Source organism: Echinops telfairi, unplaced genomic scaffold (genome assembly GCF_000313985.2).
Source record: "Echinops telfairi isolate 266 unplaced genomic scaffold, ASM31398v2 ScPeMD7_40;HRSCAF=151, whole genome shotgun sequence".
Lineage (NCBI taxonomy): Eukaryota > Metazoa > Chordata > Mammalia > Afrosoricida > Tenrecidae > Echinops > Echinops telfairi.
The window spans coordinates 559,509-571,813 of record NW_022103938.1 but is presented as its reverse complement, the minus strand read 5'-3'; the positions used below and the strand labels follow the sequence as shown (position 1 = coordinate 571,813).

The window sequence follows — 12,305 nt, the reverse complement described above, 5'->3', positions numbered from 1 at the left end:
GACACTTCGTGGTTGCATAGGCTGGTGTGCTTCTTCCATGTGGGCTTTGTTGCTTCTGAGCTTGATGGCCGCTTGATTACCTTCAAGCCTTTAAGACCCCGGACGCTATACTTTTTGATAGCCGGGACCACTGGCTTCATTCTTAAATTGATCAAGCAAAATCAAGATGCACTGATAGTTATTAGTGAGTAGAATGCATAAGTTGGAAACAAAGAGAACAAGCTAGAAAATACTTCTTGGTAATAGAAAGGAAGCTAGAGATCACATAACAGATTTTTGCAAGATCAATGACTTCTTCATCTCAAATACCTTTTGCAACATAAAAAGCTACCATATATATAGGCTTCCCCAGATGGAATACACACAAATCATATGACTACATTTGTGGAGAGAGATGTTAGAGAAGCACAATATCAGGCGCTAAACCCAGGACATGGGCTGACTGTGGAACAGACCTTCAATTGCTCATATATGAATTCAAGCTCAAACTGAAAAACATTAAATTTGACAAGTCCATTAAGTGCCAAAATATGACTTTGAAGATAGTCCACCTGAATTTCAAAAACATTTCAATGTCAAATTTGACGCATTGAACACTAATGACAGAAGACCTGATGAGCTGTGGAATGAAAACAAGATCATACATTCAGAAAGCAAAAGGTCATTAAAAAAGACAGGAGAGAAAGAGAAGATCAAGGTGGATGTCAGAGGAGAAATGATGAAGTCAAAGAACTGGACCAAAAACTTCAAAGAGCAGCTTGAGAAGACAAAATCAAATATTATAAAGAAATGGGCAAAGACCAACAGTTAGTAAACAAAAAAAGAATACAGTCAAGCATATCTTTAAATTGAAAGAACTCAAAGAATTCAAGCATCTGAAGGCAAACAAGGGGCCATCTAGCTCAGAAGCAACAAACCCCATATGGAAGAAACACACCAGCCGGTGTGATCATGAGGGGTCAAAAGGATCTGGTATCAGGCATCAAAGAACAAAATATATCATTGTGTGCTCACCTCCCCGATACGATTGCTGAAGACAAATGGGTGCATAAGCAAATGTGGTGAAGAAAGATGATGGTGCCCGGCTAGCAAAAGATATAGCATATAGCGTCTGGGATCTTAAAGGCTTATAAACAAGCAGCCATCCAGCCCAGAAGCAACAAAACGCACATGGAAGAAGCACACCAGCCTGTGTGATCCCAAGGTGTCGAAAGGATCAGGTATCAGGCATAAAAGAACAAAAAATCATATCACTGTGAAGGAGGGGGGGTGCAAATTGGGGACCCAAAGCCCATCTGTAGGCAACTGGACATCTCCTTTCAGAAGGGTTGCAGGGAGGAGTCGAGCCAGTCAGGGTGCAGTGTAGCAATGATAAAACATACAATGTTCTTCTAGTTCTTAAAATGCCCCACCCCCGCCCCACTATCATGATCCCAGTTCTACCTTACAAATCTGGCTAGACCAGAGGATGTACACTGGTATAGAAAGGAACTGGAAACACAAGGAATACAGGATGGATGATCCCTTCAGGACCAGTGGTGAGAGTGGCAATACCAGGAGGGTGGCGGGAAGGTGGGGTAAAAAGGGGGGACCCATTACAAAGATCTACATATAACCTTCTCCCTGGGTGCTGGACAACAGAAAAGTGGGTGAAGGGAGATGTTGGACAATATAAGATATGACAAAATAATAATAATCTATAAATGATCAGGGGTTCATGAGGCAGGGGAGAGCAGGGAGGGAGGGGAAAAATGAGGAGCTCATACCAAGGGCTCAAGTAGAAAGCAAATGTTTTGAGAATGATGATGGCAACAAATGTCCAAATGTGCTTGACACAATGGATGTACATATGGAGTGTGATAAGAGTTGTATGAGCCCCCAGTAAAATGCTTTAAAAAAAATCAAGTCTCAAGTTGCAATATTGAAAGATTCTATTTTTTAAAAAAAAGAAAGATTTTATAGGCAAACTATTGAAGGATGCAGGAAGCATCAGAAGATGATGGAAGGAAAACAGTCACTGTACCAAAAAAGAACTGGTTGACATCCTACCATTTCGAGAGAGAGTATTAAGCAAAAACCAACAGTACTGGAGGAAGAAGTCGAAACTGCACTGAAAGCATTATCCAAAAACAGCGCTACAGGAATTGATGGAATACCAATTGAAAAGTTTCAACAAGCTGATGAAGCACTGGAAGCACTTCCTTCTCTATGCCAGGAAATTTGGAAGACAAGTCACTTGGCCAACTGGAAGAGATCCATATTTGACCCAACAGAATGGACAAATTATAAAATATTATTAATGTCACATGAAAGTAAAATTTTTCTGAAGATCATCCAACAACTGTTGCAGCCAGAAGTTCAGGCCAGAACAGGGATATCATTGCTGATGTCAGATGGTTATTGGCTGAAAGCAGAGAATACCAGAAAGCTGTTTTCTTGTGTTTTATTAACTATGCTAAGGCATTCAACTATGTGGATGACAACAAACTAGATAGCCTAGAAAAGAATGGGAATTTCAGAACACTTAATGGTGCTCATTCAGAACCTGTACATGGATTAAGAGGCAGTTGTGAGAAAGAACAAGTCAATACTGCATGGTTCAAAATCAAGAAAGGTGTGTTAGGATTGTGCCGTTAGCATACTTATTCAATCTATACAGTGAACAAATAGGAGAAACTGGATTATATGAATAATTTGGTTTCAGGAATGGAGAAACGCTTATTAACCACCTACAATATGCAGATGACACAACCTTGCTGACTGAAGTGAGGAAGACACGTCACACTTGCTAATGAGTATCAAGGATTGCAGCCTTTGGTATGGATTACAACTCAACATAAAGAAAATTAAAATCCTCACGACCAGACAAATAGGTAACATGATGATAAGTGGAGAAAAGATTGCAGGTGTGAAGGATTTCATCTTGCTATGATCCACAATCAATGCTCATGGAAGCAGCAATCCAAAGATCAAATGACATATTGCACTGGGTAAATCTGCTGTACAAAGCTTTTTTAAAAAGTGTTGAGATCAAAATAAATAAACAAACAGACAGACAGACAGATAAAGTGTTGAGATCAGTTATCAGGCATCAAAGAACAAAAAATCTTATTATGTGCGCTCACCTTCCTGACACAATCACTGAAGACAAAGCGGGCGCATAAGCAAATGTGGTGAAGAAAGCTGATGGTGCCCAGCTATCAAAAGGTATAGCGTCTGGGGTCTTAAAGGCTTGAAGGTAAACAAGCAGCCATCTAGCTCAGAAGCAACAAAGCCCACATGGGAGAAGCACACCAGCCTGTTCGATCACAAGGTGTTGAAGGAATCAGGTATCAAGCATCATCAGAACAAAAATCATATAACAGTGAATGAGGGAGGGGAGGAGTATGGAGTGGGGACCCAAAACCCATCTATAGGCAATTGGACATCCTCTTATGGAATAGACGAGTCAGTCAGGGTGCAGTGTAGCAACGCTGAAACAAAACTTTCCTCTAGTTCCTAAATGCTTCCTCTCCACCCCCAGCCCAACTATCATGATCCCAATTCTACCTTATAAATCTGGCTAGACCAGAGGATGTGTACTGGTACAGATAGGAACTGGAAACACAGGGAATCCAGGGCAGATGATCCCTTCAGGACCAGTGGTGAGAGTGGTGATACTGGGAGAGTAGAGGGAGGGTGGGGTGGAAAGGGGGAACGGATTACAAGAATCTACATATAACTTCCTCCCTGGGGGATGGACAATAGAAAAGTGGGCGAAGAGAGATGTCAGACAGCGCAAGATATGACAAAATAATAATTTATAAATTATCAAGGGCTTATGAGGGAGGGGGAAGCAGGGAGGCAGGGAAAAAAATGAGGAGCTGATGCCAGGGGCTTAAGTAGAGAGTAAATTTTTTGAGAATGATGAGGGCAATGATGTACAAATGTACTTTACCAGATCGATGTATGTATGCATTGTGATAAGAGTTGTTTGAGCCCCTAATAAAATGATTTTTTTTTGTAAGTGTTGAAAAGCAAGGATGTTACTTAGAAGACTAAGGTTTGTCTGATCCAAACCATGGCGTTTTCAATTGCCTCACATGCATGAAAAAGTTGTATGTTGAAAAAAAAAATGCATGAGAAAATTAGATGCATTTGAACTAGTGTTTGTGAAATATTTAAAGTACCATGGTCTGCCAAAAGAACAAACAAATCTGTTAAAAATAGTACAAGAATGTTCGCTCATTCGAAACAACTATGGCAAGACATTGTCTCAAGTACTTTGAACATGTTAAGAGACCAGTCCTTCTAAAACGACATCACAATGGATAAAGTGGAGGGTCAGAGAAAAAAGAGGAAGACACTTAATGAGATGTATTGATACAGTAGCTGTAACAATGGGCTCAAACATAAGAACAATTGTCAGGATGGCACAGGACTGGGCGATTATTGTTCTACTGTACAGAGTTGCTGTGAGTCAGAACTTACTCAATGGCCCCTAACAACAGTAGTTAAATAACTTACGGTACACGTCAATACAATGAAATACAAAATGACAAAAAAAAACCCATAAGTCTCTTTCAAATAGGGGAAGGGAGAAAGCTAAAAAAAGATTTTTTTAAAATAAAAGAAATCTGAAAATAAATTTTGCTAGTGTATAGATACTCAAAGAAAAGGCAATATAACAAGCTTTCTCGGAGCCTGGCTAGGGAGCATTGCAGAGAGGTAGGTTGCTAACCAAATTCCAATAGGAATTTAGTGATGCCCCAAATGATAAGGCCAAATTACTTATATGTTATTTCTTTTTAAAATTTACATTCGTTAAAATATAGTACATATACCTTATGGTGCTCCAAATTGCTCATGGAAAAATGGAAATTACCTCCTGTACAGATGCAATATGAAGTGCGTATCATCATCTTGTGAATCATATCCACACCCCTCCCCGCCAAAACACCTTAACCTAGATCAAATTGTGCTAATTTAAAGGAAACTTTGGGAAGGAGACACAAGGAAAAAAAAAAAATTCAAACAGAGTCACATGACTTGGTTACATATTCCAACACAGAAAAACCCAAAAGGTAAGACATTCTTTTTTTTTTTAACATTTTATTAGGGGCTCATACAACTGTTATCCCAATCCATACACACATCAATTGTGTAAAGCGCATTTGTACATCGTCTCTCAAAACATTTTCTCTCCGTTGAATCCCCCGACATTAGGTCCTCATTTTTCCCCTCCCTCCCCGCTCCCCCCTCCCGCATGAGCCCTTGATAGTTTATAAATGGGTATTTTGTCATATCTTGCCCTGTCCGACTTCTCCCTTCATCCACTTTTCGGTTGTCTGTCCCCCAGGGAGGAGGTCACACGCAGTTCCATGTAATCGGTTCCCTCTTTCCTACCCATTCTCCCTTTACCCTCCCTGTTTTGCCACTCACACCACTGGGTAAGACATTCTTAAAACAAATGTTCTGATCACTTCAAAGAATTGAGAATATTGAAGAAATAAAGATGGGGAGATTATTTTAGTTTCAAAAGGAACTATATCAACATTTACCAAATCCTGACTTTAAAATAAGTGGCCTACCACCACACCCTTTTTGGAAATTACTCAGCACCCCTCAGCAATTAAAAACTTGTGTACAGTAGAGCATTACATAAATAAAGTGTAGGTAGTATCTGCTTTCTGGACCATTCCAGCACTTCCCTGAAGGAAAGCAATATGGCCTACTTCGGAAAACACTGCTCTAGAATATATACCAGAAGATACTAGTTAGTTTTTCCTTTGTGCAAATGGTATTGTATTATATATATCAAGGGTAACAAAAATATAAAACCCAAGCTTGTTGCCACTAATTTCAGCATAAATCATAACAACTCTACAGGGCAGAATATGATGGCATGTTCCTAAGATTTCCAAAGCTATAATCTTTAAAGCAGCAGGCCTTTTGGTTTGTAGTTTGGGCAACAATTGTGCAATCACGGCTCCTTAACAAGTACATAGGTTCAAAATTCTATTCACTTAACATTTTAAAACAAATTCTAAGGATGAGCAAAAGAACCAAGATATCACAACATCAATTTCCTGAGTATTCTATAAAGAAAGGAGGTGTTGATAATGTTTTTAGTTTTTCATTCTATCGCCAATACTAAAAGCACATTTACTCTTTCTTTACTGCCCCATTTCCCCTTGCTTTCCAGTGCTATTACACCATTATAATGAAATACTACAATAATTTGCTAAGTGGAGCCAAGGCGGAGGGAGGAAAAAAAGAAGAGTTAATACCAAGGGCTCAAATGAAGTCAATGTTTAGAACATAATGATGGCAACCTATGTAAATATGCTTGCTACAATTGATGTTACAAGAGCTGTAAAGCCCCCAACAAAATTATCTTTTAATTAAAAAAAATAAAAGTAAAGGAGAATCTTACAGTCTAAAAAAATTAAGAGTCAAATCCAGGTCTAGGATTCTAATACATTCTTTCTCAGACCCTCAGGGCTAGCTGGAAAAAATAAAATAGATAATGTAAGAGACAATTACAGCTTTTCCTGACCTGCCTACTTCCAGCTAAATTCACTTAACAAAAATTTAGTTGTCTTGATACACACAACTGACTCATTATTGAACTGACAAAGCCAAGTTGTTCAATTCACTGTCAACAATGGTATTTTATGCACATAAATTCTTCATATTCAAATTTCAAAATGCTCGTTCTGCATATTTTAAGATGCTCAAATCACTATGAACCTATTTTCTAAATAATGTCCAAATATTAACTAAGAAAAACTGCAGCAAAGGGGTCACGCAGAACTGATGCCTATCAGAATTTCCTAGCTATCCGTACATATATCTTACCTAGCTGTCCTCTTATACTGTTTTTTGTTTTGCTTTAAATCATTGGCTTATTCTCCTACTAGATCCTAAACTAATCAAAGACAGGTGAGGAAAAGTAATTACCTAATTATCTAAACTTGAAGAGAACAGGACAACTAGCAATAAAAAATTATATCACGGGTAGATAATTCTCAAGGGTTGCACAAATCTTTATTAAGTAAGGCCAGTTAAGAACTAACTCAAAGTACCTATTATCAAATGTCAAAAAAAATTATAAGATTATATTCTTATACCTTTCACTGCAGCTTAGCTTCTTGCTAGTTCATTTTCTACTAGAATATCCCTACTTAACACCCTTTATGAATCCTTTCCCTTCTAATTTCTTATTATCTTGCTTTCTAGTTTTACCAATCTTTTAATCCCAGGTAAAGAAAATATTTTTTAATTTTCTAAGCTTTTTTCTGGAAATGAGGAACCAAGAGAATTCCTTCTCTATCTCCATCTCCCTCATTGATAGTACAGAAAGAAACAAAGGAAAGACTGCTCTAACAGCTCACCTTATTATCATTGAGCACTGCTGCAGTGCAGCTGACAGTCATGTGTTAAAAAGAAAAAAAGAAAAGGATAATAGAAAGTAAGCAAACAAATGATCAGGTTATGGCTGTGCCATTTTAAAAGCATCTTTTATTCAGCATGCATGACTAGCTTTTTTTATAAATATATTCAAGCTCTCTGCATGTTTGAATATTCTCTTTTAACTTTTCTACATCTAGGCAGTACCATCCTTTTATTTTTCTTTCTTTCATTAAAAACCCTTGTTGAACACCTCTCTTAAGATCAATAATAGATATTGCTCCCCAGATGCAGGCATTCTCATCCTCAGCCCTGCCAGGGTCGTGATGAAAACTCCATTCTTAGGTCAGGGCCAAAGCGAAGTTCCAGATTCTGGAAGAATCCCACAGAACTGTGTTTGTACAGAATTGAGAGGCCTGAATTTCAGAACAGAGCTGTTCCATCATGTTGGGTTACTAACCAAAGTGACTCTATGCAAAGACCTAGAAACGAAGCTCAAGTCTTGGATTTGTCTGTTTTAAACACCTAGAATTAGTGTCTTACGTCAGATTTGCTGAATGCAATCTATTTGTATGAAAGGCCTATAAGTGAGCAAAATCAACTTGGGAGTTACAAGTCAAAGTTGTGAGAACTGTACTAAAATAAATTCACATAGCTACAGAAAAGCAGCAGCTGTGAGCAGATCTTCAAAACACAAACCATTCTATTCAATTAGCAAGCGGCTTTACAGTATTTTCTCTCCAAAAATTCAGTGGAATAATCCAATGCAAGATCATTGGGCTTCCTAATAACACTGAAATGAAGTGAGGTTCAGATTCAGAGGCTAGACCCAGCTCTTTTGAGTGGACGCACCAACAATCAAGTAACTCTGACCCTTATCAAATGAGTAAAGGAAAGAGGGAAACCAGTGATAGTGGGAGTAGCACAGGAAACAATAGAAGAAATGAATAGAACAGGTTTTATTGGGGACTCTTAGAACTCTTGCTACAGTCCATACACCAATTACATCAGGCGAATTTGTACATGTTGCCTTCATTCTTTTCTAGACATTTACTTTCTATTGCACCCTTGGTATCAGTTCTTCCCCACCCCCTATAGCCCCTTGGGAGATTATAAATTATTATTTTCATATCTCACAACAACTGTAATCTCCCTTTCCCGCATTTTCTGTTCTTCCCCCTGGAGAGTGGTGTATGGTTATGTGTTGATCATTGCAATCTGTTCCCCCTTTCTTCCTTCCTCTTCCCCCTGTCCCCTACCCTTCTAGTATCGCTATTCCCACTCCTGTTCCTGAATTCTGTGTGTCATGAGCCCCCAGTCCTTATCTTATACCTGTGTACATGCTCCAGTCTAGTCTGAAATGAGAGGCAGCACTGGGGTCATGATAGCTTGGGGTGAGGAAGCCTCAAGGAACCAGAGGAATATTGTGTTTCATCTGTGCTTTACTCTTCCCTTCCCTGTGACCCTCTGTGGGGGACTGTTTCATTGTCTATAGATGGGCTTTGGATCTCAACTCCAACCCCCCTCATCTTCAACAATGTTTTTGTTTGTTTGTTATATGTCTTCTGATGACTATTATCTGGTCCCTATGACTCCTCATGATTGCACCGGCAGTGTGCTTCTTCATGTGAACTTGTTTTTCTGCTGAATGGCCGCTTGTTCAACTTCAAGCCTTTAAGATGCCAGACACTATATATTTTAATAGCTGGGCACCATTTACCTTTCTCACATTTGTTTATGCACCTGCTTTGTCTTCAGCGATTGTGTCGGGAGGGTGAACAGCTCAGACTGCTGTCTTGTTAAAACAAAATGTTCTTGGTATTGAGGGAGGGTGTGAACAGAGGCCTGAAGTCTGCCCACTACCTCAGTGTATTGCCATATAAATATATGTACATAGGCCAATACCTCTATTTTTGTGGATTAATGTATTTACATACATACACCACTATGTTTATACCTCTATCCATTGCTTTGCTCCCTAGGTCCTTCCTGTGAGAAATCAACTCTTATCTTGAACTAGTGTCACTTAAAAATTAAGTATTGTTCAGGGCCAGCACCAATGCCAGCTACGATGATACCCTTGCCAGAAGAATGGAACTATACAGTACAGCACTGAAGAAACACAGGCCAAGGGTAGTGGCAGTTCTGCCAAGACCACACCAGAGCAAAGTAAGACGGGGAGAAAAGGAGAGAGTGGACCATATCCTGGTCCACCAAGCCTCGAGGATGACATTCCTGCTCAGAGAAGCCAATGCAGAGAGGACAGTAGGGGTGGTCCCACCATGAGACGATGCCCCTCACTGACCCACAGCACTACACAAACAGTGAAGAAATTGTGCCTGGTGTGACCCGCCTCCACACACACCAGAGCAAAACAAGAAGGGAGCCCAGGAGAGCAACAAGGGGAGCAAAGCAACAAAGTACCTAAGTAATCCTGAAAATAGACTTGACTCATCAGACCAGATTGGAAAATATTCAAAAGGGTCACTATACAGACCTGGAACTATTTATAGGCTTTTCCCCCCATGTCTATATCTGTAAGATCAGCAGTATCGTTTACAATCCTGAGGAGAAAACAATGGGACCAACTGTTCTGGGGCACAACAGGGTAGAGAGGGATGTGGGGATGAGGCAGAGGGCGGCCAACAAACCCAGGGACAAGGGAACAAGAGATCTAAAATCGATGGTGAGGAGGCCTCTGAATGCCTAGGGGGTTTGATCAAGTGCAATGTAGCGCAGAGGAAAGACTGAGAGCCAAATGAAAGTGGAACATGATAGTGGGGAAGAAGGTAAGTAAAAGAAAATAGAGGAAAGAAGTAGGATGAAAAAGACATTTACAGAGGTATAAATTCATATATAATAATAGGGATATAGGTCTATGTACATATATTTCTATGCTAAGTATTAAGGTTGCAGATGGACATTGGGCCTCTAACTCAAGTCCTCCCTCAACACAAGAACACTTTGTTCTAATAACCTGGCATTCTATGATGCTCACCTTACTGATCTGATTGCTGAAGACAAAACAAGTGCATAAGCAAATGTGAACAGAGCTGATGGTGCCCAGCTAATAAAAGACACAGTGTCTAGGGTCTTAAAGGCTTGAAGTTAAACAAGTGGCCATCTAGCAGGGAAGCAATAAAGCCCACATGGAGAAGCACACCAGCGTGTGTGATCACGAGGTGTCAATGGAATCAGCTATCAGGCATCAGAAGACCCAAAACAATCATATTAATGCGAACAAGGGGGTTGGAGTTGAGACCCAAAGCCCATCTGCAGACAACTGTACATCTCTCCACAGAATGATAACAAGGAAGGCACGAGTCAGCCAGGATGCAGTACAGCACTGATGAAACATACAATATTCCTCTAGATTTTTAATGCTTCCTTTCCCCCACTATCGTGACCCCAGTTCTACCTACAAATATGGCCAGACTGGAGCATGTACACTGGTACAGACAAGAGCTCTCGACACACATAATGCAGGACAGATAAATCCCTCAGGATGGGAGTACCCATACCATGAAGGTAGGCGAAAGAAAGGGGGAACCAATTGCAATGATTGACGAATAACACACATATACATATACACCACCCAGGGGGGAAGAACAGAAACGTGGATGAAGGAAGACAGCGGATGGTGTTAAAATATGAAAATTAAAATAACTTATAAATTATCAAGGTTTCATAAGGATGGGGGACTGTGGTGGGGCAGGGGGAGGAGCTGATACCAAGGGCTTGCGTAGAAAGAAAATGTTTTGGAAATCATGATGGCAACATGTGTACAAATGTGCTTGATAAAATTGTTATGTATTCGAAGAACCCCCAATAATATGAATATTTGAAAAAATTATGTATTGTACACTTGTTTGCCTGTCTTTGTAATGTTGAACCAGTATTAAATGATATTGCACTAAACTACACATCAAACATTAAATACAGCACACTTGTGTGTAAAGCACCATACTCTTCTAAATTACTGAAAACGTCAAAGTAAAAATAGGCTAGGAGTAGAATTGGAGCTGTGTATATTCTTGGGGGGTACCGGGGCTAGAATTAGTTCATATATTTAATAACTAGTTCATATATTTAATAAAAGATTGGCACCTTTTTCCAGTTGATATGATAAGCTGCCTTAGTTTTCTTTACTCATATTTTAGATATTTTATATTTTGCAGGTGTGTCTAAATAAGATAGGCTGGATGAACAATCTGGAGGAGAAAACAATGGGACCGACCGGCAGTTCCGGGTGGACATGGAAGAGGGTGGGGGGAGGGAAAGGAAGTGGTGTTAAACCCCGTGACAAGGGAACAATAAATGATCCAAATTCGTGGTGAGGTGGGTGTGGGAGGTCTGGTAGGGCATGATCAAGGGGAATGTAACAAAGAGGAATTGCTGATACCCTGGTGGGGACTGAGCATGATAGTGGGACAGGAGGAAAGTCAAGGGAAATAGAGGAAAGAGTTCGAAGGCAAAGGGCATTTTTGGGGTCTAAATAGAGACATGCACATATGCAAATATATTTATATATGAGGATAGGAAAATAGATCTATGTGCATATATTTACAGGTTTAGTATTAAGGTAGCAAAAGGACATTGGGCCTCCCCTCAAGTACTCCTTCAATGGAAGAATACTCTCTTCTATTAAATTGGCATTCTGTGATGCTCACCTTCCCCACACAACCGCTGAAGACAAAGTGGGTGAATAAGCAAATATGGTGAAGAAAGCTGATGATGCCCAGCTATCAAAAGATACAGTGTCTGGGATCTTAAAAGCTTGAAGGTAAACAAGCGGCCATCTACCTCAGAAGCAACAAAGCCCACATGGAAGAAGGACACCAGCCTGTGTGAACACGGGGTGTTGAAGGGATCAGGTATAAGGCATCATCAGAGTGAATGAGGGGAGGGAGTGC

At 39.9% G+C, this 12,305-nt stretch overlaps 1 protein-coding gene across 6 annotated transcripts in view; it reads right to left on the bottom strand.

Annotated features, from left to right (window-relative positions):
• Positions 1–12,305, bottom strand: part of RIMKLB (ribosomal modification protein rimK like family member B) — a 50,918-nt gene that overhangs the window by 25,120 nt on the left and 13,493 nt on the right. The window lies entirely within an intron of this gene.